The sequence below is a fragment of the Ictidomys tridecemlineatus genome, chromosome 5, assembly GCF_052094955.1.
Source record: "Ictidomys tridecemlineatus isolate mIctTri1 chromosome 5, mIctTri1.hap1, whole genome shotgun sequence".
NCBI classification, from domain to species: domain Eukaryota; kingdom Metazoa; phylum Chordata; class Mammalia; order Rodentia; family Sciuridae; genus Ictidomys; species Ictidomys tridecemlineatus.
The window spans coordinates 158,911,003-158,936,566 of NC_135481.1; the positions used below are offsets into that span (position 1 = coordinate 158,911,003).

Here is a 25,564-nt window from a genome sequence, read left to right on the forward strand (position 1 = left end):
GAACCACACCTCCCAGGATGCTCAGCGCAACCAGAAGCGCGCTGACGGCCTGCAACTCCCATTCCAGTGGCTTCCAATCGGTCTGTCTTCAAGCAACGTGCGGCGATCTTCTGGAGGAAGACCACTGTCGCACCCCACGTTTTCTTAAAGGCATGATCACAGGTCATGTAAAAGCTCCTAAAAAAGGCTTCTCCCCCTGCCGTGACTCTCCCTGAACGCCTCTGCCTCAAAGACTACACTTCCCATTGACCCCTGCAGTGACTTCCCCGTCTGGCGTCAGCGGCCCTGCGACGGGCGGTAGTGACGTGTCAGAGGAGCTCGATTTTTGCTTGTGGTCCTGGCTGGCTGTTTCTGTACCAAACTTCTTCCTTGGTTTATCCTTGCTGCAGCTGTGGGGTTGGATACCTGCGCCCGTAGTCCGTGAGTGCCAGGCAGGCGTAGTTTTGTCTAGCACATATACCTTTAGACGTCATTTAAGGCCGGGAACAGGGGGAGCGGTCTCCCCAAGGTCTCACACCCAGTACGGGATGGATCTGAATTCGGAGCCCAGGCCCTCAAACCAAACATTGTCTCCGCAGGTGCCCTAATACCTTTTTCATCTTAATGGGGTTCGCGAATTTACAAACTCTTCTGGAGGACAAGAGCCCCATTCTTGGGCCATACCTTAGGGCAGAGTGTGCTGCTGGCCTTATTCTCTGGATCTTTTCAGAATCTTGGTTGAGAACAGGCCTGTGCCCCAATTTGGGAGCAAAAGAGGAATCCTCGTCATTCATGAGAGGTCTTTAACGCCTGGGCACCCACTCACTTCTTGTCTTCTTAAAATATGCTTTTTGACACTTCATCCTTCTCTAAGAAATGACCTAGAGCCAAGGAAAGGTGAGAATTTCTTCAAATTCCTTCTTACCTCTTGGAGAATGAATCCATTCCCATTTCTCTTTCTGAGGCTGCATTGTTTGTTATGAATTCCGTTCCATCTTAGCTCACAAGTGCCCGGTCTTACTGGGCCCATTCTTGGACATCCTCTGCCCCACCCATGACTCTTCATTCCCAACAAGTTAGCTGGGGGTTCAAAGTAACATGCAAGAACATCTTTAAGTATCCAGTGATGCTTGCTGTACAGGAAAAGTATGAACGACCGAGATCTTATGGGCCTGGAGATGAGAGACTGGGGGAGACTTCCAGATGAGCGACTGTCTGAGCTGCCTGGAAGAAGAGGTAGGCAAGAAGAGTTGGAGCATAACACGTTAGTGAGAAGAGTAGGCTATGACCTAATCTCATGGTCTGAGCTAATCTGGATTCCCTCCTGTATAAAACACTCCTTTTTCTCATAATACATCCACTCCATCCTACCCCCATCTCATCTACCTTACATGCTTTTTCTCCTCTAAATTCTTTCCATCCTTCAAGATGAAATCCTTTTCTTTTCATGAAGCTTTTCCAGATCACTCTATTTTGAAGGGACTTACTGAGATTATTCTGACCCTGGCTATACCTGGAAGCTTTCATTTATTTATTTTTGCACTACTGGGGATTGAATCCAGGACCTTATGCATTATGGGCAAGCACTTTACCCCTGGCTGTACCCCCAGCCCTGTTTATTTTATTTTTTTAGAGAAAGAGAGATAATTTTTTAATATTTACTTTTTAGTTTTCGGCAGGCATAACATCTTTATTTGTATGTGGCACTGAGGATCGAAACCAGCACCACGCTCATGCCAGGCAAGCGCGCTATCGCTTGAGCCACATCCCCAGCCCCCTTTTTATTTTATTTTGAGACAGGGTCTTGCTAAATTGCCCAGGGTAGCCTCAAACTTTCGATCCTTCTCCCTCATCCTCCCTAGTAACTGGGATGAGGTGTGTGCTGTTGTACCCAGCTATGCTTGGGGGCTTTTATAAAAGCAGTGCCTTGCCAAGTGTGGTAGCATATACCTGTAATCTCAGCAACTTGGGAGGCTGAGACTGGAGGATCACAAGTTCAAACCCAGCCTCAGAAACTTAGTGAGGCCCTAAGCAACTCAGGGAGACTCTGTCTCTAATAAAATACAAAAAAGGGCTGGTGATGTGGCTCAGTGGTTAAGTGCCCCTGGGTTCAATCACTGGAGATATATATATATACATTTATTCTCTCTCTCTCTCTCTCACACACACACACACACATATATATATATGAATGCATGCATTGCCTGAACATCGCCCCAAGCAATTATGAATTTGGAGCAGAGCCCTGACATCCACTATTCATAACAAAGTTGTTTTTATTCTTATCATGCAGTAATGAGGAAAGATCCCGTTTTAGAAATCTGAAGTTTAACTATTGGTTAGTTGTTGCTATAACTGAACAGTTTATCTGAGTAGGTAATTTAATTTGGAGCTTCTCAAACATGCATATATATCAACTGGAATCTTGTAAAACACAAACTTATAAATCAGCATGTCTGGCCAGGCACAGTGGCACACACCTGTAATACCAGCGGCCTGGGAGGCTGAGGCAGGAGGAACTCGAGTTCAAGGCTAGCCTCTGCAATGGAGAGATGCTAAGCAACTCAGTGAGACCCTGTAAAATACAAAATGGGACTGGGAGTGTGGCTCAGTGGCCAAGTACTCCTGAGTTCAAACTCCTGTACCCTCCCCTTAAAAAAACAAATCAGTGTGTCTGAGTAGAGCCTAGGCATCATCATTTATGAAATGCTTCCTTGCTTGTCCTCAGACCAAAGTAGGTAGCAAAGATTTAATTCAACCAGGGCCTCAGATCCTTTAATATAAATAGCTGGATTAATGAATCTTCAAATTCCTAAAATTCAGACTAAGATTCTGTATGTTTTATATTCATGTGTCTTTGTCTTAAAATGCCTCAAGTTTAAGAATTCTGTATTTACTTGTAATCTAGATACTGGCCAGACTTGGATCCAGATGGTAGAAAAATGACAGGAGTTGGATAGAGACCAGAGCTAATGGTCTTGAAATACAAACACGAGGGTTAGAATCAAAAGAAAGATCCAAACTTTTTACTTAACATTTCCCAAAGCACCACTCTTAAACTGCCTCATTTTGAACCATGGGCAAGAGTGCAGCAGAGTGAATAGAGCTGTGTTCAGCATAACAGGTTTTCGTTGTGTTGAGGGATGTGGTTGTGGATCTCATGTGGGAAAAGTGGAGCCTGTAGGATCCTTAAAAGGACCTGAACATGCCAGGCGCTGTGGTGTACATCTGTAATCCCAGCAGCTTGGGAAGCTAAGGCAGGAGGATCTCAAGTTCAAAGCCAACCTCAGTAAAAGCAAGGTTCTAAGCAACTCAGTGATACCTGTCTCTAAATAAAATACAAAATAGGGCTGGGGTTGTGGCTCAGTGGTCAAGTACCCCTGAGTTCAATCCCCAGTACCAAAAAAAAAAAAAACAAACCTGTACAGGGAAGTGATGGAGAACCATAGCCACTGATCTTACTGGGTGATGATGATGGCTTCTGTTAAAACTTAAAATCTGATCCACTGAACAACTTAAACCCCTTGTGCTGAAAAGGTAGTGCATAAAGCAGCTGCCAGACATAACTGAATTAGGATTCAACTTGAAAACAAAGACATGCTTTTCCACATTCTCCCAGGGAAGGTCTGGAATTTGTGTGTGTGTGTGTGTGTGTACAGTTGACAATAGGTACATAGATGCGTGTGTGTGCATGCATGCCTGCATATACTATTTTTTCAGGCCTTTTCCCCCCAGCTGGGTTTTCTTAGGTAATCTTGATTCAAGTGGAAGATTTTTGTTCACCCAGTAAGGAGTAGATTCAGTGTGCTCTCTTGCTAACCTGAGGCTCCCTTCCCTTTCCACTGCTAGAGCTCACCCTTTTGAGGTCTTTCTTGCTGCACTCTAGACACCTCTACCCTGAAATGGTACCATAAGTACATAACCTACAATTGCCTCATTGTATTTCTCTATGAACAGAAATTTCACTTGTCCGAACCCAAACTTCTCACCCAGCTGGAGCTGTCCAGAAGTCACCTTAGGCCCCTATCTAGGTGAAGGGGAGCTCAATCCAGTGACACAACAGTCAGCAGGTAACACATTGAGGTATGGAGGAGAAAGCTGTTCTCTTGGCATCCTCTTGGCTATTCTCTTGGCTGCTATTTACACTGCTCAGCCCTATAACTTAGTCTGCTGTAACAAAATACCATAGGTTGGGTGGCTTAAGTGATAGAAATTTATCTTCTCACAGCTCTGGAGGCTGGAAGTCTGAAATAAGAGTTTAAGTATGGTTGGGTTCTGCTGAGGGCCCTCTTCCTGGCATGCAGTTGGCCATCTTCTTGCTATACCTTCTTATGGTACACAGAAAGGTTCTTCACTCTCTGGTGTCTTTTATAAGAGCACTAGTCCATCCCATCATAAAGGCCCATTCTCATGACCTAATCAAAATCTAATTATCTTCATAGGCTCCATTTTCAAAATTTTGTAGCATAGGAAGTTAAGCTTCTAAGTAGGACTTTTGGGTGATCATAATTCAATCCATAGCATCTTGCTTCCTTTCCAAGCTTTCATCTTTAACCAAGAGAAGGTTTTGTGGTCTACTGTGTCCCCTTCCTCCAATAGGAAACTGCCCTTTCTGTTACTACTTGACCTCTCTAGCTTATACTCTATTTATATACTTCAGTCTCCCTGATTTTAAAGGTTCACAAACTTTGTGTGCCAAAGATTGCCTAAGAAATTGTATTGAGTATCTATTCCACCTGTGTTCTGATCCAAAAGTTTGGACTTGGGACATCTGGTCCCAATTATTTGTGATTATAGGTAAGTTACTTGCCTGCTCAGAGTTGGTCAAGATCATGGTTTTCAGTTATAAAAATAAAAGTGAAACTTTACTACTGTGACTTATGAAGAATTAATAATTTCTGGTTTCTTGAAATTCTTGGATCTTTAAATAATTTTATATTTAAAAAATTTTATTTTTTAGTGTCAGGAATTGAATCCAGGGCACTTAACCACTGAGCCATATCCCCAGCCCTTTTATATTTTATTTTGAGGCAGGGTCTCACTAAGTTGCTGAGGCTGGCTTTGAACTTGTGAAACTCTTGCCTATGCTTTCTGAGCAGATGGGATTACAGGGGTGTGCCATCACACCTAGCAACAGTATTAGCTTTTAAGAGTCAGCTATACTACAAGGAAATTAAGAGAAGAAAAATAAATATTTTGCCTTTACCATTTCTAGGGCTTTTTATTCCTTTCTGTCGATCTGCATTTCCATCTGGCATTAATTTCCTGTTGCTATAAGAACATATTTTTGCCTTTTTTTTTTTTTTTGGCGGTTTGTAATGTGGGTTTGATGGCAATAAATTCTACATTGATTTGTCTGGGAATCTTTATTTTGCCTTCATTTATGAAGATTATTTTTGTTGGATATTGAGTTTAAATGACAGATGTTCCTTTAGCGCTTTAAAAGATATGTTCCCTTTTAATTTTAGCCTCCATTATTTCTCACTGGAAGTTAACTGTATACTGCTTCCCTGTATATAATGATTCTTTGTCTCTGGCTGCTCTTCAAGTTTTTCTTTGTCTTCCAGCAATTTGATGTTGATATGTCTAAATTATTTGTTGTTGTTAATAATTATCCAGTTTGAGGTTATTGAAATTCTCCAATCTGTAAACCAATGTTTTTCATTATATTTCGGAACTTTGGCTCCCATACCTATAAATAATTTTTCAGTCTCTTTCTCAATTTCTTCTTTTGGATCTCCATTTATTGCATATGTTGGACCATCTGGTATTATCCCATAGTTCATGGGTCTCTGTCTAACTATCTTCAGGTTTTTAAATTTCTTCAGGAAGTTTAATTCTGGATGATTATTTTGCATTTGTGTAGGCTTTATGTTTATTAGGGTAGATTTTGAAAGCTGCAGGTGTTTACCAACTCCTCTACTTTGGCAGGACTCAAACTCCAAGTTCTTAGACCCATGCAGATATTTTTGACTCTTTATTAGAGTGTATCTAGACAAGACCTTACTCTAAGATATAGTCCATATTCCTATGGCCTCTCTGGTTTCTCAGCTGAATGATCAAGGTGTTAATGATGTCTGTGAGTTTGAGGTGAACTAGAATTTCTACAGTTGCCATCACTACCTAACCTCCAGTATTTTCATTCTTCATTTAACCCCATAACAGCTGTTTTCTGATAATCATTGCATAGTTTTCCCTATACAAGTAAAGCCCTCCATTAGCCAAGAAGGAGCTCTGGCCCCTCTGTACAATTGCTTCCTTTCTGAGATTTATCTTATAAATTCCATCTGTTTTACTGTTCCCAAAGTTGTCTGTCTCCTCATAGCAGCAGGACCAATATATTCTGGCCTCACCATTCTATATCATAACCAGTAAATTGTTCCTAAGCAGTTAGCCAGCAAAAATATAAGACACACCTTGTGAGTTTTCTATCTCCTGAGGATCACAGTTTTGTGCCACCTGTGGTCCAAAGTACAAAAATAGTTGCTTTATGGTTTCTCTTGGATTATGGTTATTTACAATGGAAATAATAGTCTGGTACTAGTTACTCTATCTCAGCTAGTAGAACCAATTCATTTCATAACTACTTTAAATCACAAAAATATATTTTTCTGACCATTCTAATTCTAGAGCTAATCCTTATTTAGGTAACTGCCATCATTTGTATTTGAAATGTCCCTCAAAGACTTATGTGTTGAAAGCTTAGTCCTGGATGTAGCAATGTTTAGATTTGGGGCTTTGGGGAGTGATTGGATCATAAGGACTCTTACCTCATCAGTGAACTAATCCACTGATGGGTTTTTAATTGAAGGAACTATTGGGAGTTGCCGGAAACTGTAGGAGGCAGGGCCTAATTTAAGGAAATAGGTCCTTGGAGGCATGCCCTAGAAGGGTATATCTTGTTCCTGATCCCTTGCTTTCTCTCCTTGCTTTCTAGCTGTTATGAAGTGAGTAACTCTGTTCCACCATGTGCTCCCCACCATGATGTTCTGCCTCACAAAAGGCCCAAAGAGATGGGGGTCAAGTGACCTTGTACTGAAAATTCTGAAACCATGAACCAAATAAATCTTTTCTTTAAATGATTTTCTCAGGTATTTTGTCACAGTGACAAAAATATGATAAACAACTAATTTGTTAGCATCAACAAGGCCACAGGTGCACAAGTAACTTTGAGTTGTTGAATTTGTATTCTTTGTCTAGAATACCAGCAAGGTAACTTTTATTAAAACATCCTACAAAAAAAAAATTAGGTACCATTATGACAAGGTTCATCCATAAAAAAAGAAAGATATATTTGTTTGATTTACAAAATATACCTCATTTACAATTGAATAGTCAGCATTCAATTTTGAGGTAAAGTTAGTTTAATAGGTTTAAAATTTTAAAAGTATATGATATTAATGTTCTTGGAAATACAGATGCTACAGGGCTTGGCACACATAATTGTGCTGATGTTAAATTGTAGATGTAACTACACGCTTTACATTCAACTAGTTATTCAGTGCCCTCATGCTGGTTAAATTGATTACACCTTTACACCACAATTATAGGCATATTTTCTTATTTTTGGCTCCCTGACATCTGTTTGTATCCCTCCCAGCTTAATGATTATTCATGCCAAGATATGAGTACTACACAGAGTCAGTCTTGGAGAAAGGAGGGAATCTGCCCCTGAGGAATGGATTTATGTCATTATTTGGTTTAATATGTGTACACCATTTAGTGGGTTCGCAGATAACTTAACCCTCTCTCAGCAGTGTGCCTGTTGAAGTGCAGAATTGGAGACATTGGTTTCCATTGTTTTATGCCCTTAGTTTTGAGTGCATGAATTTAATGGGATACATTTCTTTTTCTAGTTTGTCTTTTGGTGCTGTAGGGATTGAACTCAGGTCCTTGTGCATGCTAAACACACATTGTATCAGTGAACTACCCACCATTCCAGGCCCAGTAGGCTGTTTGAAAGCTATCTCCTACCATGTCAAACATGGCTCATATATTTTTGTGTCTACTATACAAGCCCAACAAAACTTTAAATCATGTGCTGCAAAAGATGTTAGACAAAAGAATTGTTTTGGAATATTTATTGACCCATCACTTATGTGCTGGCTATCACTTCTGGTTGTATTTGGGTAAATGCTTCCAATTTTCTTTTACATGACTTTGCTGAGGGCCATTACCAAGTAGGTATGACGCATCGAAATTTCCTTGCCAAGCGTACCCCATGCTGCTTAGAGGACATTTGATGGAACATTGCATGCATGCTTTAATAAGGTGACCTTGCTCAAGGACCAAGGCGGATTCGGGTTTAGAGCTGATCAGGTTTGAGGAAGTAACCGGCTCCTTGAGTTTAAGGCGTTGCCAGTTTAAGATAATGGGTTTTAGGGAAGTTGGAAGTTGAAGATTATTGCTGGGATTAGGGTGTTCCTGCTGCTTGTTCCCGTTGAGTTCTCGTGAGATTAAAATGGGATTTGGAGAGAGCCTCTGGGAGTAGGTGGTTTGTGCGGGAGACAGGAGAACGCGTTTGCCCCTGGACCTGTGTGGAGGTGGTGTGAGAGCTGGAATAAAGAATTGCTGTTTGAACCTACAAAGCTGTGAGTGCCTCGTGATTCTGGTGCCAAGCCGAGACATTGGCCTTTGGCATTTTGGTGGTCCGTACTTGGGATGTCTGAAGCTTGGGGGTAAGTGAATTTGCTCGATCCTGAAGGAGAGCAAAAAAAATGGGTGACCATTTCAAAAAACAATGTGTTCTTGTTTTGATTTATTTTGTTTTCATTTCAAGTTGCCTGTTCCTAGAACTTTCTCAGGCAAACTGGGGAAAATGGTTGACTCGAGGTTTGAAGTTGTTTGCCTCCAAGGAAGAGAAATTGTTAGAGAAAGGAGGCACCCCAGTGAGACCAAGAACAACTAGGGCATATGTTGATACAATACAAAAATGTAGCCCATGGCTTTTTAAAGACAGGTTATTAAGTATATCAATAGGACCATCATGGTATCCTGTAGAAGGATTTTTCTTCAACAAGAAAGAGATGGCTAGTTCTGTTTACCAGACTTGTTTAAGATTTTGGTTTTTACAGACATCTGATTAATTTACAAAGCTAAAGTGTTAAAATATCAACCACTAGATATGAAATCAAGTACTCTTTACTTATTAAGTTCCATAAGGTAATATATTTAAACATTATGTGTGTTTTCATAAATTGGTGAATGGAAAAAGGTTTAATATTGCTTTGGTCTGTGTCTTTGCTGAACAAGGTTACTAAGAGTTAAGATTCTATCATGTGTAATTTATATACAGAGAGTATAAGAAGTTTCAGTTGGGTTTCAATTACAGTATAATAGTACCTCAGAAAACATAAAAGTATTTCATCTTATTAAAGTGGAGTAATTTTATAAGGGTTGTTTCAGAATGTGAATTTATAAAAAGTGTTAATGGTTAAAAAAGGCATATAAAAAGGTTCAAGATGTGGAAATATATTTTAATATAAAAGGTTAAAGGTTAAATAAATGTTTCTAGATGAGATAATCTCTGTGTGGTAAAAAGTTGTAAAAGGTCATTTTAAAAGATTTTGAGGAAACTAGACTTACTTTAAAAGCTTGAGAAAGGAAGAAAGAAGAAAAAAGGTATTTGTACATGGCAGATTGAGACAAAGCTTCTCAATGGAGTTAAAAAAAAGCCTTTGGTTGAAGGGCAGCCATGTAAACTAATATTAAGCGATTTAAACAGAATCTAAGCCTCATTTAAAAGAGTGAAGCTGTAGGTGGTGAAAAAGTACATTTAAAAGTACAGTATAGATGATAATTGAAAGGCTTTAAAAGGTTAAATTGAAGGTGGTCGAGATACCTTCATGGCGGATAAAAGATTGCTTTACTCATCAAACTACTTATTAAACTAAAAAGAGGGAGATGAGATAATCTTTGTGTGGTAAAGTAAAAAGTTGTAAAATGTCTAAATAAGTTGCAAAAGGGTTTAAAAGGTCAAATTGAAGGTGGTTAAGATGCCTTCATGATGGAGAAAAAAAATATAACCCATGAAAATGGGAAGATAATAAGATAAAAGATATTTAGATAAAGAAGATTAAAATTTGAAGTGGAAAACTTCAAAAACAGAAGTACAGGAAGGTAAAAGAGAGAGAGAAGATGTAGAAAGATAAAAAAGATATAGGAAGATAAAAAAGATGTAGAAAGACAAAAATTTTAAGCCCACAAAATAGAAAACAAAAGAAAACTAGGAGAGAAAAAAGCAACTAAGGGTAAATATAAAAACCTTAGAAGAAAAGTAGAAGATAGAAATAAGATAAAAAATGGTTGAAAATGTCAAGTAAAGGTATTTCAGATAGAAAATGCAAAAGGCTAAGACAACTATGGTTTAAAACCACATCTAAAAATTATAAGGACTAAAATAATTCTAAAAAGTAAGGCAGAATGCTTTTGAAAGACTTAAATTTAAAAGGATCTTCTAGGGGTATATATCCCCCAAAGATAAACTTAAAATAACCCTTTTTTTACTCTAAACTTTCTAAATTTGGATTCATCAGGACTTAGTGCTGCGGAAAGACATATGTATCCGAAAAATGTACATAAGCCTAAGGTACTTTGGAAAGATATTCTAACAGGACAATGGAAAGGTCCCGACCCAGTTATTGTCTGGAGTCGGGGTTCCGTTTGTGTGTTCCCACAGGGAGAACAGCAGCCGATTTGGATTCCAGAGAGGTTAACCAAAACAATTTCTACAGAAAAAGAAGATGATTTGACTGAAATCCATAACAGCTGAAATCCAGAGCTCCAGCTTGGCTATTCTTACATCTGCGACAGTGATTTACCACGGTGCTTTTTTCAATATCTATTTTATTATTGCATTTTTCCCACATCATAAAGTTCTATTTTATTTTTGAGCTCATACAAACCTAGGTTAATGTTTTTCTGATCAGTTTTGTTTTTTGACTGTTTTTTATTTTTTGACTGGAGTTTTTAAACATTGCAATGGAGATTTTACCTAGGTAAAGCTACAAGGCCGTTATTATTGTCTTATGTGTTGTATGTTATGTCTGCACTGTTTTGTGTTGCATGTCAGTATGTGTGTATGTCCATATTTTTATATGAGGAGCGCTCATGAAAAAATGGATCCGAATTTTTTTTTTTTATTCACGTGATTTAAGTGGTTTAATCTAATTAGGTAAACAGCTGTTAATGATTGCTTTCAAAGGTGATTAACAGATCTGTTTGCTTACTATTGTTTTTAAAGGTGATTAACAGATCTGTTTGTTTACTTTCACTTTTCCTTTTCATCATATTTAATAATTCTGTTCAGGATAATGTCTCTTTAACATCATTGCCAGAATTCCCATCTCCATCCCGGTGCCGGTGAAGACAAAGAAAACCAAACTACAGCTTCTATGATAGCTACCACAGGAAACTGTATAAACTGATGCATCAATGAATATAACTCAACAAGTAATGCTCAATCAAGGACTTGATTTACTTTGGGAGGAAATGGACATATTGATAGACTCCTCCGATTTGAACTGCCTGCAGAACCTGACTGGACTATTTATCAGTTGCATGCATTGTGAACTATCGTCTGGTGCAGTGAATGGTGGTAATGCTGGCATATTTTTGCTGATGGTGTCACCAGTGATGCAATTTCCTTGCCAGCGCACCCCATGTTAATTGTGGTAATGCTGGCATCTTTGCTGATGGTGTCGCCAGTGATGCAATTTTTCCAAAGGAGCCGTCAATTGGCTTGGTGTCGTGGCATTTCTGTATCTTCCTCCCTTCTACTAGTGATGGTCTAAAATTTGGGGGCCAACAGAGGTGAGGCAAGAACCTCACCCCCCCACTGGCACCAAGGTTAAATTTGGGGGCCAACAGAGGTGAGGCAAGAACCTCACCCCCCCACTGGTGCTTAGGCCTATCCACAAGCATGGCTGAATGCTGGACCGGTAGTCAGCGACGGGTTGATCTGATTGCAGTGGATTCAACCTAAGACAGGGGACTGACGCCTAGAGGTCAGTTCATCCGATGACGGGTAAGAACCATATGTTGAATTGGACAACCTACCAGGCACGGTCCTAAGCCGCATTGCTTGTTGTTTAATTAATCAGAAGGGGGGAGATGCTGAGGGCCATTACCAAGTAGGTATGACGCATCGAAATTTCCTTGCCAAGCGTACCCCATGCTGCTTAGAGGACATTTGATGGAACATTGCATGCATGCTTTAATAAGGTGACCTTGCTCAAGGACCAAGGCGGATTCGGGTTTAGAGCTGATCAGGTTTGAGGAAGTAACCGGCTCCTTGAGTTTAAGGCGTTGCCAGTTTAAGATAATGGGTTTTAGGGAAGTTGGAAGTTGAAGATTATTGCTGGGATTAGGGTGTTCCTGCTGCTTGTTCCCGTTGAGTTCTCGTGAGATTAAAATGGGATTTGGAGAGAGCCTCTGGGAGTAGGTGGTTTGTGCGGGAGACAGGAGAACGCGTTTGCCCCTGGACCTGTGTGGAGGTGGTGTGAGAGCTGGAATAAAGAATTGCTGTTTGAACCTACAAAGCTGTGAGTGCCTCGTGATTCTGGTGCCAAGCCGAGACATTGGCCTTTGGCATGACTTAGTTCAGCCAAATGAGAAGCTGATCGAAGAATTCTATACAAATGTTAGTTACGTTATTTTTGTCCTTGCCCCTAATTGTTATTGCTGACAAATATGTCATTATAACAGGGTATTAATACTTTGGCAAAGATGCCAACCCGGGCTGGGGATGTGGCTCAAGTGGTAGTACGCTCGCCTGGCATGCGTGCGGCCCGGGTTCGATCCTCAGCACCACATACCAACAAAGATGTTGTGTCCGCCGAGAACTAAAAAATAAATATTAAAAATTAAAAAAAAAAAAAAGATGCCAACCCATTAGTAGAAACCGAAGAGGATTCTCTAGCAAAAGGAAATTGAGGTGACTCTAATAAAATCCAATAAATTCTAGAGACTGATATTGAAAACAGTCTGGTGGTGGAGAACTAAGAACTGAGAATTTGGTTGTTACTTGTAGAAATATTTGTTTTCGTTTTAGGGAAAGATCAAAAGAAGAGACAATAACAGGAAAATACTTCCTCTACAGCATCACTTGCTTAGAGGATAATAAAACAATGCTATCTCCCTTCATCTATACCTGTTAAGAACCGTGAGCTTTGGATAACCCTAATAGGCAAAATTTTTGGGGTTCTAGCTGAAGAATTTTCCTGGCCTCTGATAAATGGAACATCTTACTCTTGTAGAAACAATTTTATGGATTCATTTGATCTACCCAGTGGGCTAGCTTTCAATTGTTAATGAACACATAGCCATAATGAAATGTTCCACTTCTAGCATTTTAAAATACCCCAATGAACAATTCAAGAAACCTTTTCAGTGATGTGTGTAATAAATTTAATCTATTCTATATAAACTGGAATTTGAATCAACAAATCCATTGTAATAAATGATTTTTATTATTGATAGAAAGAATTTTAAATGTAAAAATATGCAAAGTCATCAACCCAGGTTAGAAAAATAGAAAAATACAAAAGCATAAATGAACATACTAAAAACTGTATAATAATACTTGTGAAGCAGTTAGAGTACCTGGCACAAGTGAGAACTCAGTACCTGTTAGGTAGTCTTCATTACTGTCACTTCTACCTTTTCCAACCACATTCCAGTCTCATCTTTCCAGTTAGTTTCTCACAAAGTATTGCACTTTTTTTACATTGATTTTCTTTTCATTTTTATTTCTATGCATAGTTTTTAAATTTGGAAACAAATATATTTTCATAAATTTTAGGCCTTTTATTTGGAAATAATTTCAAACTCAATGGAAAGTTGCAAAAGTAGAACACAGAACACCAGAACTCACCTTCCTCATTTCACCTGTTGTTAAACTTTTTGCCCCAAGATTTTTTATTTGCCCAAGTAGGGAAACTTTCTCGCTCTTTCACTTTTGCTCTGTTACACACACACACACACACACACACACACACACACACACACACACACACACATATTGTCATTTGAAAGTAAGTTGCATGCATCATGGGCCCTTTTTTATATACCAAATATGTGTTTCTTCAGAATAAATATACTTGGTAGAGTACTTGCTTGGCAAGCATGAAGCCCTGGGTCCAATGCCAGCACCACAAACAAACGAAAAAAAAAAGACTTTCTCTTACTGAGCAGAGTAGGGTAATCAGGTTCAATTAGTTGAACATTGGTACACTGACATAATATTTTTACATACCTTATCATCCACATTCCAGTTTGACAATTGATCTGATCTTGTGTTTTATAACATTTCCTCCTTTCTTACAGGTTCCAGCCTAGGATTAGGTCTAGTTGTCATGTCTCTGATCTTGTAGAATTTTTCCGTTTCGTTTTGATTTTATCTTTTATGTCATGTTTGAGAAAAGGGTCCTTTTTGGTAGTTGAACATTTCTTTTGGGGGATTTATGTAAAGTTTCCACATGATTAGGTTCAGATTTTGCCTTGCTAGTCCTATTTACATAAATGAAGTTTTATTCTTCTTAAGATGTCATATTGGGTGGTGCCCAATTTCTGCCTCATATAGTTACTGGTTTTCCTATGGTACCATTCTGGAGCGATGCTTTAAGTCATGCCTCAATTAGTGATTCCTGCCTAAACCAGTTTACTCCACTGGTCACAAAGCTGAGTTCCCATATCAGTATTCCCTTCATATTTTCCAGTTGGCAACAGGCATTTAAATAGGATTGTTTTTCTTTTTCTCTTTTTGAAATAGGACCTTGCTATAATGTCCAGACTGGTCTTGAACTGGTGGGCTCAAGTGATCCTCCTCCCTCATTTTCCTATATAGCTGGGACTGCATGCATGTACCACCATGCCCCAGCTCAGGAAGTTTTTTGGTTTTTGTTTTTAGTACCAGGGATTGAACCCAGGGAAGCTTAACCACTGAGCCACATCCCCAGCCCTTTTTACATATCTTATTTAGAGACAGGGTATTGCTAAGTTATTTAGAGCCTTGCTAAATTGTTGAGGCTGGCTTTAAATTTGTGATCCTCCTGCCTCAGCCTCCTGATCCACTGGGATTACAGGCATGCACTACTGTGCCTGGCTATTATTTAGTGAATCTTGACAAATGTGGACACCCATGAACCCAAACCCTTCTCTAGATATAGAACATCCCTCTAGATGGTTTCCTCATGTCCCTTCCCAGTCAGTCCTCATCTTCACTGATTTAAAGGTGGATCATTAGTGATTATTGTTATAGAACTTCACATAAATGGAATTTGATCCTTTTTTTTTTTCGGGAGTGGGTGGGCTATGAACTTAGCAAAGAATTGCACATATTCAGCACATCTTCTAAATGCCAGATTTATAACCATGAGCTAGTCAGCTTTTCCTGTGACCAGAGCACCTAACATGAACAATATAAAGGAAGAAAGATTTATTTGGGCTCACAGTTGGCCAGAAACAGAGCAAGAAGAAGGGACTGGGGAGAACAAACCCTTCCAGGACATGTCCCCAGTGGCCTGCTTCTTCCACTAGGCCCCACCTACCAGTAGTCCATTCATCTGTCAATGGATTAATCCCCCAAATGGATTGTTCCACTAATGAAGTCAGACCTCCATTATCCAATCATTGTCTAAAAGCCCCATCTTTGAACCTAGCTGCAACTATATATAGTTGCACAAACTGTGAGAATTATACCAAATGTTTGTTTTGGTTGAGTAACAAGAAGATTGGAGAGAATGCCCTTCATACCAAGGTCACATTCAGCACACTAGACCCAAGAGCATCTGGACTCCTTGCAAGAGCAGAGTGATCCCTCCCAGCTTGGCAGATTAATTGCTTATTGCCATCAGCCCAGCCTAGGGCTCTTAATCCCCCAGGTGTCCCCAGAGTTATCTGGGAAATCTTATTAATTTTAGTTTTTCTCCAATTGGAAAGATACATTCATCTTATACAAGGATGTGCAGACTGACAAAAATACTCCCCCCCCAGCCCCAGTTTGGGCTATAATTATATATTTACAATAGCTAACATTTTCAGCATCTTTATAATGTATCAATAAAATGTTTTAGATCCTCCACCCCAGTTCTGGGGATTGAACCCAGGGGCTTTCTATAACTGAGCAATATCCCCAGCCATTTTTAGTGTTTGAGACAGGTTCTCTTTAAGTTACCCAGGCTGGTCTTAAATTTGAGATCCTCCTTCCTCAGCCTCCCAAATTGCTGGAATTACAGGAGTGCACCACCCTGATCAATTTAAGTGTTTTAGATTTTTAATTTTAATTCAATGATTAGCAGTAGCATGACATCTCATAATGGTAGATGTGTCTGTACTTTTTAAAATAAGGAGATGCATTTTTTACTCTGAAGTGTGTGAGCTTTGTTTGGTAGGTTCAAAATCTTCAAAGGGCTGGGAGGTGTAGCTTAGTGCATTAGACCCTGGATTTGATTCACAGCATTCAAAACAAAACAAAAAACACACACACTTAAATATGAGGAAAATAATGAAGGAATGGCTAGGCCAAACAGAAGTAGTGTCTTTAGTTCTTAAGGAGATCCATGCCTGGGAAGACTTTGAGATCCAAAAATGATTTTTAAAAAATATATTGGATATATGACTGATTCACATTATAAGAAGCTGAAGATATAAATAATAAGAAATGAGCACAATAGATTTATGATTGATCAATGTTAATTTTCACAAAGGCAGAAGAAACTGGAGCTGTGAATTGCTTCCCCTTGTTAATGAGAGGCACAGGTCAGGCAATCCAGCGTCTTTCAGGATTAAACTGGCTTTGTGACCATAAACAAGGCATTTGACCTGGTTAGGTCTCAGTTTCTCTATAAGTTTGAACTTGTCTTCTCTAGGGTCCTTTCCAGGAACAAAAGTCTGTGATTCTCCAATCTTCCTTTTCAAGGGAAAGCCTTAACTGGGCTCTCCACGCGGCTTTTCTACCCTTTGAACAGAAGGGGGCGCCCTGAACACAGTGATCCCTTCCTTTCCCTGCCTGCCCTTCTGCAATCAAGAACCTCAGGAGGCCAACTGCTCAGCCATAAAGAATCAGCTTTCCAGAGGCCATCCTTTTCCCTGGACATTATGGGTAGATAAGGACTCAGAGGAATCTGTTGGCTTTGTATTTTTCCAAATATTTTTGAGATTGAAATTATGGATATCATCGAAGAAGACAAAAGAAAACACAGTTATTATCATTTCATTGTAATTCACTTCACTGAGATAAAAAGCAGATATATATATATATATATACACACACACATACACACACTTTTTTTCTTTTTTCTTTGCAGAAATAAGGTCACAAACTATCCTAGGATTCCCATGATGTGGATTAATTAATTCAGTATTTTTTGAGGGTGTACTGTATGCCAACTACTCTTTGTTTATTGTATTAACAAAATAAAGCCTTTGCCCTCACTGAACCTTATATCATTAGAACACTTTCAGAATGGTGCCCTGAAATAGTCTTAGGCTTTAGAATGCAAAAATAGAGCCATATTTAGACTCACCAAGAATGTGGACCTTATAAACACCACATAGTATCGAAAGAAAAGTGCTCAGGGGCAGGACATCTGCTTATCTGTCAGGAATTTTTCGGCAAGCAAAATGGAGTAATTTCGAAAATGATTGGTGGATGAGTTATATGTATGGACACATCATTTTTGAAAGAAGGACAAGAAAGCTACCTTAGTCTATCTATTTCAGGTAGTGTAAGGATAGTAATGATCAACCTAATGATGGCAGTTGAAGAGCCTATATGGTAGGGAACAACACAGATTCTACAAATAGGCTCACCACATTTGAATGAGCTTCATCTGGGGAAATTTCTTAACCTATGTGAGGTTCCATGGGTCCATAGGTTTAAACTACCAAAATACCTAGTAAGCACTCAATAAATAGTACCTAAGCTCATTAATATAATTATCATAGTCTTCAATTGGCCCCATTCCTTCCTGATTTTTTAATTATTTATTTATTATTTTCATTTATTTAGCAGTACTGGGGATTGAAGCCAAGGCACACTATGACTGGGCCAAATGCCAGGTCCTTTTTTTTTTTTTTTTTAAAGATAGGATCTCACAGGCTGGGGTTGTGGATCAGTGGTAGAGTGCACTGGGTTCGATCCTCAGCACCATATAAAAATAAATAAGGTATTGTATCCAACTACAGCTAAAAAAATAATTATTATTACAAAATTTAAAAAAAAAAAAAAAAAGATAGGATCTCACAAAGTTGCCCAAGCTGGTCTTGAATTTGCAATCCTCCTGCTTCAGTCTCCCAAGTTGCTGAGATTTAAAATCTTAGGGTTTTTGTTGTTGTTGTTGTTTGTTTGTTTGTTTGCTTTGGGTTTTTTTGGTACTGGGAATTGAATCCAGGGGCACTTTTCCACTAAGCTACATCCCCAGTCTTTTTGATTTTTTGTTTTAATACAAGGTCTTGCTAAGTTGTTGAGGGCGTTTCTAAGTAAATCTTAGTTTAAAAGGTTGGGGCTGGGGTTGTAGCTCAGTGATAGAGCACTCACCTAGCATGCACAAGGCTTTGGGTTTGATCCTCAGCGCCACATAAATGTAAAATGGAGATATTGTGACCACCTAAAACCAAAATGTAAATATTAAAAAAAAATAAAAGGTTGAAATTTTTGCTTAGTCAATCAAAAAAAGTATTTATTGAGCACCTACTATATGCTTTGCACTGTTCCAGGCAATAATTTGCCAATAAATAAGACAGAGCTCCTACCTTTTCAGGAGCTTACAATTTTCAAGGAGATGCCAGGTAATAAATACACACAAAAAAAGGAAGCAAGTTTAGGTGTGATGAATGTAAGTATCTTCTTTGGAATTAATATTAGCAATGTTATAATACGATTTGTTCATGATGATACACATTCATGTAAGAGAACATCTTCCACATATGAATTCTAGCAAAGAATTGGATAAGTGAAGGTATTGTCTGGCTTCCTTCTGCACTTCCACAAGATATAAGCAGAAATTGAAGATGCTACACATTCTCTTTTGGTAAAGGAACATTGCATTTGACTGCAATGAGATTTTGAGCCTCATTATTTCTTGCATTGCATTTGTGCTGGCTAAAGACTGAATTCTAGGTTGCTGTTTAGAGTGTGGTTTTAGCAACTGGAGAATGGATTGTGTTTCCTTTCAGCCTTCTAATTTCTGGGTGGGATGAATATATGTTACTGGTCTTACGTTTCACACCAGCCTACCATCTTTAGCCAGGAGGGAGAGCTTCTAGTAGCCCAGACAGCATCTTGGCCCAAATTAGAAAAAGATGTCCCCTCCTTAAGGCATATTGCTGCTATCTGATAAGGTTTTTCATACTATTCTTTATTTCTATGAGGTCTAAAATGGGAAGTGCTGCCCTTAATTATGTTCAGTGCAGACCCTGCCCAACCATATCACATTGCCCTCCTAATAGGTCTAACCAGGTACTTTGAGGACAGAAGCAGAAGTACAACTTACTGCCCAACACAGTGGCACACGCCTGTGATCCCAGCAACTTGGAAGGCTGAGGCAGGAGGATCATGAGTCTGAGGACAGCTTCAGAACTTAGTGAGAACCTAAGCAACTTAATGAGATCCTGTCTCAAAACAAAAAATTAAAAGGGCTGGGGATGTTCCTCAGCGGTAAAGTGCCTCTGGGTTTAATCTCCCAGGATCAAAAAAAAGTAAAAGAAGAAGTAGTACAACTTATTTCACAACTATTTCACAACTGCCTTCTTTTTGCTTTCCCCCCTTGTGATCCATGTGACAAACACATTCTTCTCACCTACTGGCAGACATAAAGATTCATGCCAATGGGGAATAAGTTTATACCAGCTACCAGGGATTAAATACATACTTAGAAGGAGACGGCTAAGATTTAGATGACCTCAACAAATAAAATTTCAACACCCCTCCCCAACATCAAAAAAAAAAAATCAGAAAACTCCTGGTCTAATCTGGCATCCGAACATCTTTTTCAGCTACCGCATTAGCTTTCCTGCTGTAATTGCCTCTGTTGAATGAGTGTGTCCTCGCAGCATTGGAATTACCTTGGCTCTGTAATCTCTTGAATCAAACCAAATCTGTCTTTCATCTGTGAGTGGGGATGCAAGGTCCATCCTATATCGATTTCCAGTGCTCCTGGTCCATTCTCCAACACCAGGCAGACATCTGCTTGAATGACTATCACACACCTAAGGGTGTTTCAAATACCCTTTCTGATCCTCTTTCTCTTGTGGTCCCCTGGTCTCCATGGATTCCATGATCCTCAATCAGTTTCACAAATAATTGTCCTTTTTTCCTGCAGCTCTGTATCAGTTCCCAAGCACATATTGCTTGTTCTGCATTCTTAAATATACTGGGTTCTCTGTACTCATTGCCTCGGCCTTGGATGTGACCAGGCACCCTTGTCCTTCCTCCCTGGGACTACAGCAATAGATTCTTGGCTAGGGATTTAGACTTTCCTAAGTCTCCCCTGACTCTTGAATTTTCTGCTCTTCTGTTATTTGAAGGAAACTGTGACCAATGAGTGAACTGCTTGTAAATCTCTAGCAGTTCCTTACCTGGACTCTGATCCTGTCTACCCCATATTGACCCTACTCCTAACCACTATTCACTCTTCTCCTCTCTGCTCCCCCTCCCCCAGTCCCCTCCCTTCCCTAAGGTTTTCCCTGTCTTCAAGCTTCTTGGAATTGTCCCAAAATGCTTTGCTCCCAGCCCCTCATCTTCCTGCACTCCAGGGATTGAATACCACCAGCTTCTTCTGGTGGACTCATTCATCCTTCAAAGTCTAGCTCAAGTGTTGCCTCTTCTCTGAAGTCTCCCCATCCCCACTCTCCTTCCTTTGACTTTCCTATTACTTTTTAAAATTTTCTGCCTTAAAATTTTTTATCATAAGTTGCAATGTGTTTCCCCTTGATTTTCCCTCCAAGGAAGGTGCCAGCTCTCACCTTTTCTCCTAAAACACTGTGTGATGACACTCAGGAAGTACTCTGGTTGAAACTTTGAAATGGAAAGATAATGACACAGACTTGTGATGCCATGCCATGATCTGCTGAGCAATCTTGATTAGTTTCAAGGATGGATGGGAAGAGACTGCTGTTGCCTTGAGGGTCCACTTGTGGTTGAGACAGCTGGAAAACTCAGATTGTTAAATATCAGAATTTTCACCAGAATATTCTTCTCTTTTGTACATTTGATGCTCTGGGGTTCCATTGAATTGGAGCTTTATAAAATGAAACAAAAGGACCTATGCTATTAACTATAAGGAGAACATCTTTAAAAAGACAAAGGTTAAGGAAAAAAACACCAATGATTCTATAATTTGGAACTAGAATGTCCCCTGAATGCCCGTGTGTTGAAGGCCTGGTCCTCAGCTTGGTGCTTTTGGGAGGTGGTGGGACCTAGTGAAAGGAAATTAGGTCACTGGAGGCATGCCCTGGAAGCAGGTACTGGTAACTCAGTCCCCTTCTATCTCTCTTTGCTTCCTGGATGCTATGAGCTGAACAACTTCCTCCACAGCACACTTTCATATTGATGCTGCACTATAGGTTCAAAGGCAACAGGGCCAAGTAGCCATTGACTGAAAGCTCTTCTATGTAGCTTGATTTATCTCAGGTGTTTTGTCACAGTGACAGAAGGCTGACTAATACAAGTGAGTTGAAATTTCAGAGTTTTAGAATTGATTTATGGGATTCAGCAAGGAGTCAGATATTAAATCATTATTTTTAAAAAAAACCGTCCAATTTATTACTCAAAATTGTCTAAAAGTGAATTGGATTGCTTAAATATTTTGAGTTCCTTGGAGTTCACCACTACTGAAAATAAAGATGGAATGGGTCTCATTACCTTTCCTGCTTACATTTACTGATGAAAAAACCTTTTTTTTTTTTTTTTCTTTTTTGGCTGGGAAACAGATTGTTTTCAGAACTTTTTTTCCCTCATCTTTGATTGTGACTGTGTAAGTAGATTAATTTTAAAAACAAGACAAATTTCTCCCTCAAGTATATTCACTTACAGTGGTTTGGGGACGTGCTCTAATGTATCATCAGCTACCAGCCATTTTGGGGCGCTCACTGTATTCTGATCAGCTGGGCCCCTAACATGCAAAGGAAAGGGATCCTGCTTCTGTACCCAGGGTGCTCAGAGTCTCACTGGGGAGATGACAAAGTAAATATTCACAAGGCAACATAGGAAATGTAGAAAAGTCTTCAACACTGTTGGCACGGGAAGGCAGCTGGATAATTTTCTTGATGATGGTGGGATATATATCACAGAGGGAAACAGACTAAGCCAAGGTGTGGCTGAAAAAGGTACACAGTGTCATTAAGCCAACTCAACTATAAGCAGGTATAAGTTAAGGAAAGGATTCTGGAGTTTTCTGGTTTAGCTTGATCCTTCATGATGAAGGTAGAGGTACTATAGGGTTTTGTTTTGTTTTTTGGGATCACCTAGGCAGGTACACAGGGTGATTCCACAAAACAGATCTGGTATTCCATATTCCATCTCATCTCACAAGATGCCCCCAAGTCTTGAAGCATGTACTAAGAAAGCTTTGTATCAGTTTGATCACATGAAAACCAAACTCTAAGGCATAATTTATTTTAAAAATTATTATAAACGCCATTTGATTTATAATAGTTTCTATTTGGACATCATTTTAGTAATTATATTTATTTGTCATAAATATATTTATTTGCCAGTTGACTATGGTTGATGGTTTTAGATACCAGAGGGAAATAAAAATGAAGATATTTACATAATAGACTACTTTTTTTTAGGTTCCTGATTTTGAAGGCTCCAACTGATTATGTGGGATCAATAATGAAAACTTAAAGGAGCAAGCCTGTAATCCCAGCTTTTTGGGAGGCTGAAGCAAGAGGATTGCAAGTTCAAGGCCAGCCTGGGGGCAATTTAGCAAGACCCTGTCTCAAAAATTAATGAAGAACTGGGGATGCTGGATGCGGTGACACATTCCTGGAATCCCAACAACTCTGGAGGCTTAGGCAGAAGGATCTCAAGTTCAAAGCCAGCCTCAGCATTATAGCAAGACCTTAAGCAACTTAGTGAGATCCTATCTCAAAATTTTAAAAAAGGGTCAGGGATGTGGCTTAGTGTGAACACCCCTGGATTCAATCCCCAATACCAAAAGAGAAAAAGGAAAAGAATTGGGGATGTACCTCAGTGGTAAAATGCTCTTGGGTTCAATTCCCAGTAACAGAAAATAATAACAATAATAAAGTTACTGCCTTAGAAATGCTTTCAGTATTTAATTTAAGGATGAACCCAGCATCTCACACATGCTAAGTGAGTACTCTCACCATTCAGCTATACCTCAGATGCCCTCAGTTTTATTTTAAAATTGTGTTTCTGTTATAGTTGTAGTTAATTAACTTTTCTGACTTCAAAAATAAGTTTAGTGTTAACGTCAGACTAAGATGTGCTCAGTTCAAGGCATTTGCAGGTAAATGGATGGAGTTGAAGAATAACATCTTCATCTACATTTATTGTTGTCTGTGTTCTTGGTAGCTGCCATTCTGACTGGTGTGAGATGAAATCTTAGAGTAGTTTTCTTTTTTAATATTTATTTTTTTAGTTGTAGTTGGACATAATACCTTTATTCCATTCATTTATTTTTATGTGGTGCTGAGGATCAAACCCAGGGCCCCGCACATGCTAGGCGAGTGCTCTACTGCTGAGCCACAATCCCAGCCCTGAAATCTTAGAGTAGTTTTGATTTGTATTTCTCTAATTACTAGAGATATTGAATATTTTTCCCTATATTTGTTGCTGGAATGTATATCTTCTGAGAAATGTCTGTTCAGCTCCTTAGCCTATTTATTGATTGGGTTGTTTGTTTTTTTTGATGTTAAGTATTTTGAGTTATTTATATATCCTGGAGATTATTGCTCTATCTGATGTGTGTGTGGCAAAAATTTGCTCCCAAAATGTAGGCTCTCTGTTCACCTCATTGATAGTTTCTTTTGCTGAGAGGAAGCAAAATAAGTTTGAATCCATTGTATTTATTAATTCTTGATTTTATTTCTTGTGTTTTAGGATTCTTGTTAAGGAAGTCAGGGCCTAATCCGACATGATGAAGATTTTGGCCTACTTTTTCCTCTATTAGGTGCAGGGACTCTGGTCTAATTCCTAGGTCTTTGATCCACTTTGAGTTGAGTTTTGTGCATGGTGAGAGATAGGGGTTTATTTTCATTTTGCTGCATATGGATTTCTGGTTCTCCCAGCACAATTTGTTGAAGAGGCTATCTTTTCTCCAATGTATGTTCTTGGTGCCTTTGTCTAGTATGAGATAACTGTATTTATGTGGTCGGTCTCTGTGTCTTCTATTCTGTATCATCGGTCTACATGTGTATTTTGGTGCATTCATATGCATTTTTCCAAATGTCTCAATAACCTTGCAGTCAGTGGTAACAGCTCTAATAGGTCCAGAACAAAAGTGACACTTGCAAGGCTAAGTTCCCTATCTCATCTTTATGATCAGTTTTCCAGGTCCTCTTGAGACAGTCCTAACAGTCCTAACTGCAAGGGCACAATGGGAATGTTAATACCTCACCTGTGTTTATGTTCATTGTACAGATAAATGAGGTTATATCTGCAAGTGAGCTTCAACTTCTTGGAAGAGAATGTTATTATGGAGCCATAACAATTATAGCCATCAGTCTAATTGTTTTTTAGTGACTTCTACTCTAGTGCACTTTGTTTTCTAGTGCACTTCAGCTTTCTAAAGGAAATCACTGTGTGGGGTGTTTTATAAGGACAGAGAATGATAATAGAATGAAGAATATCAGACAATAAATAGGATGGTGTGTAATGATGGACGCTCCTTACAACTTTCCTTTAACCCTGTGCTCTCCAGCAGGCACTGGTGTGTACCAGTATGATCATTCTTTTCCTCCCTCCCAGCTTTTTTTTTTTTTAGCAGTCCTAAGGATTGAACCTGAGGCCTCGCATGCTAGGCAAGCACTCTACTACTGAGCTGCATTCACAGTCCTAGTAAAATCATCCTTGTATTCAGCAATCAAACCCTTACTTTTTTTTTTTTTTTTTTTTTTGTACTGGGGATTGAACCCGGGGGTGCTTAGCCACTGGGCCCTTTTATTTTTATTAATTAATATATTTATTTAGGTGCCTTTGAGGCCAGCACCCTACGAACTGAGCTATATCCCCAGCCCTGCCCTTTTATTTTTTGTTTTGAAACAGACTCACTAAGTTGCTTAAATTGCTGAGGCTGGCCTCAAGTTTTCAGTCCTTCTGTCTCAACCTCCCAGAGTTTCTGGGATTACAAATGTGGGCCAAACCCTCACTTTCTGAGGATACTTCATGACATTGCCCAGCACATGTGCTCTAGGTTGGTAATGCATCCATGTCTTAGACATGGAGGATAAGTGAAAGTGGGCCAAAGAAGTCACCTGTTTGTCCACGTCCACCCTAAGAGACATTGATTTTAACAACATGAACAATCCTGAGGCTCCCAGATGGTTGGGGGTGTGTGGGTGGGGTGCCAGAATGCCCTCCAGGCACTTACACCTCTCACCACCTTTGGGGATTTTA

At 39.3% G+C, this 25,564-nt stretch overlaps 1 long non-coding RNA gene across 1 annotated transcript; it reads left to right on the forward strand.

Annotated features, from left to right (window-relative positions):
* The first annotated feature begins 9 nt into the window (after window positions 1–9).
* On the forward strand, window positions 10–7,061 carry LOC120886237 (uncharacterized). Its single transcript, XR_013439530.1, has 2 exons — window positions 10–420; window positions 1,121–7,061. It is a non-coding gene; the product is annotated as an uncharacterized LOC120886237 (long non-coding RNA).
* Window positions 7,062–25,564: the final 18,503 nt, after the last annotated feature.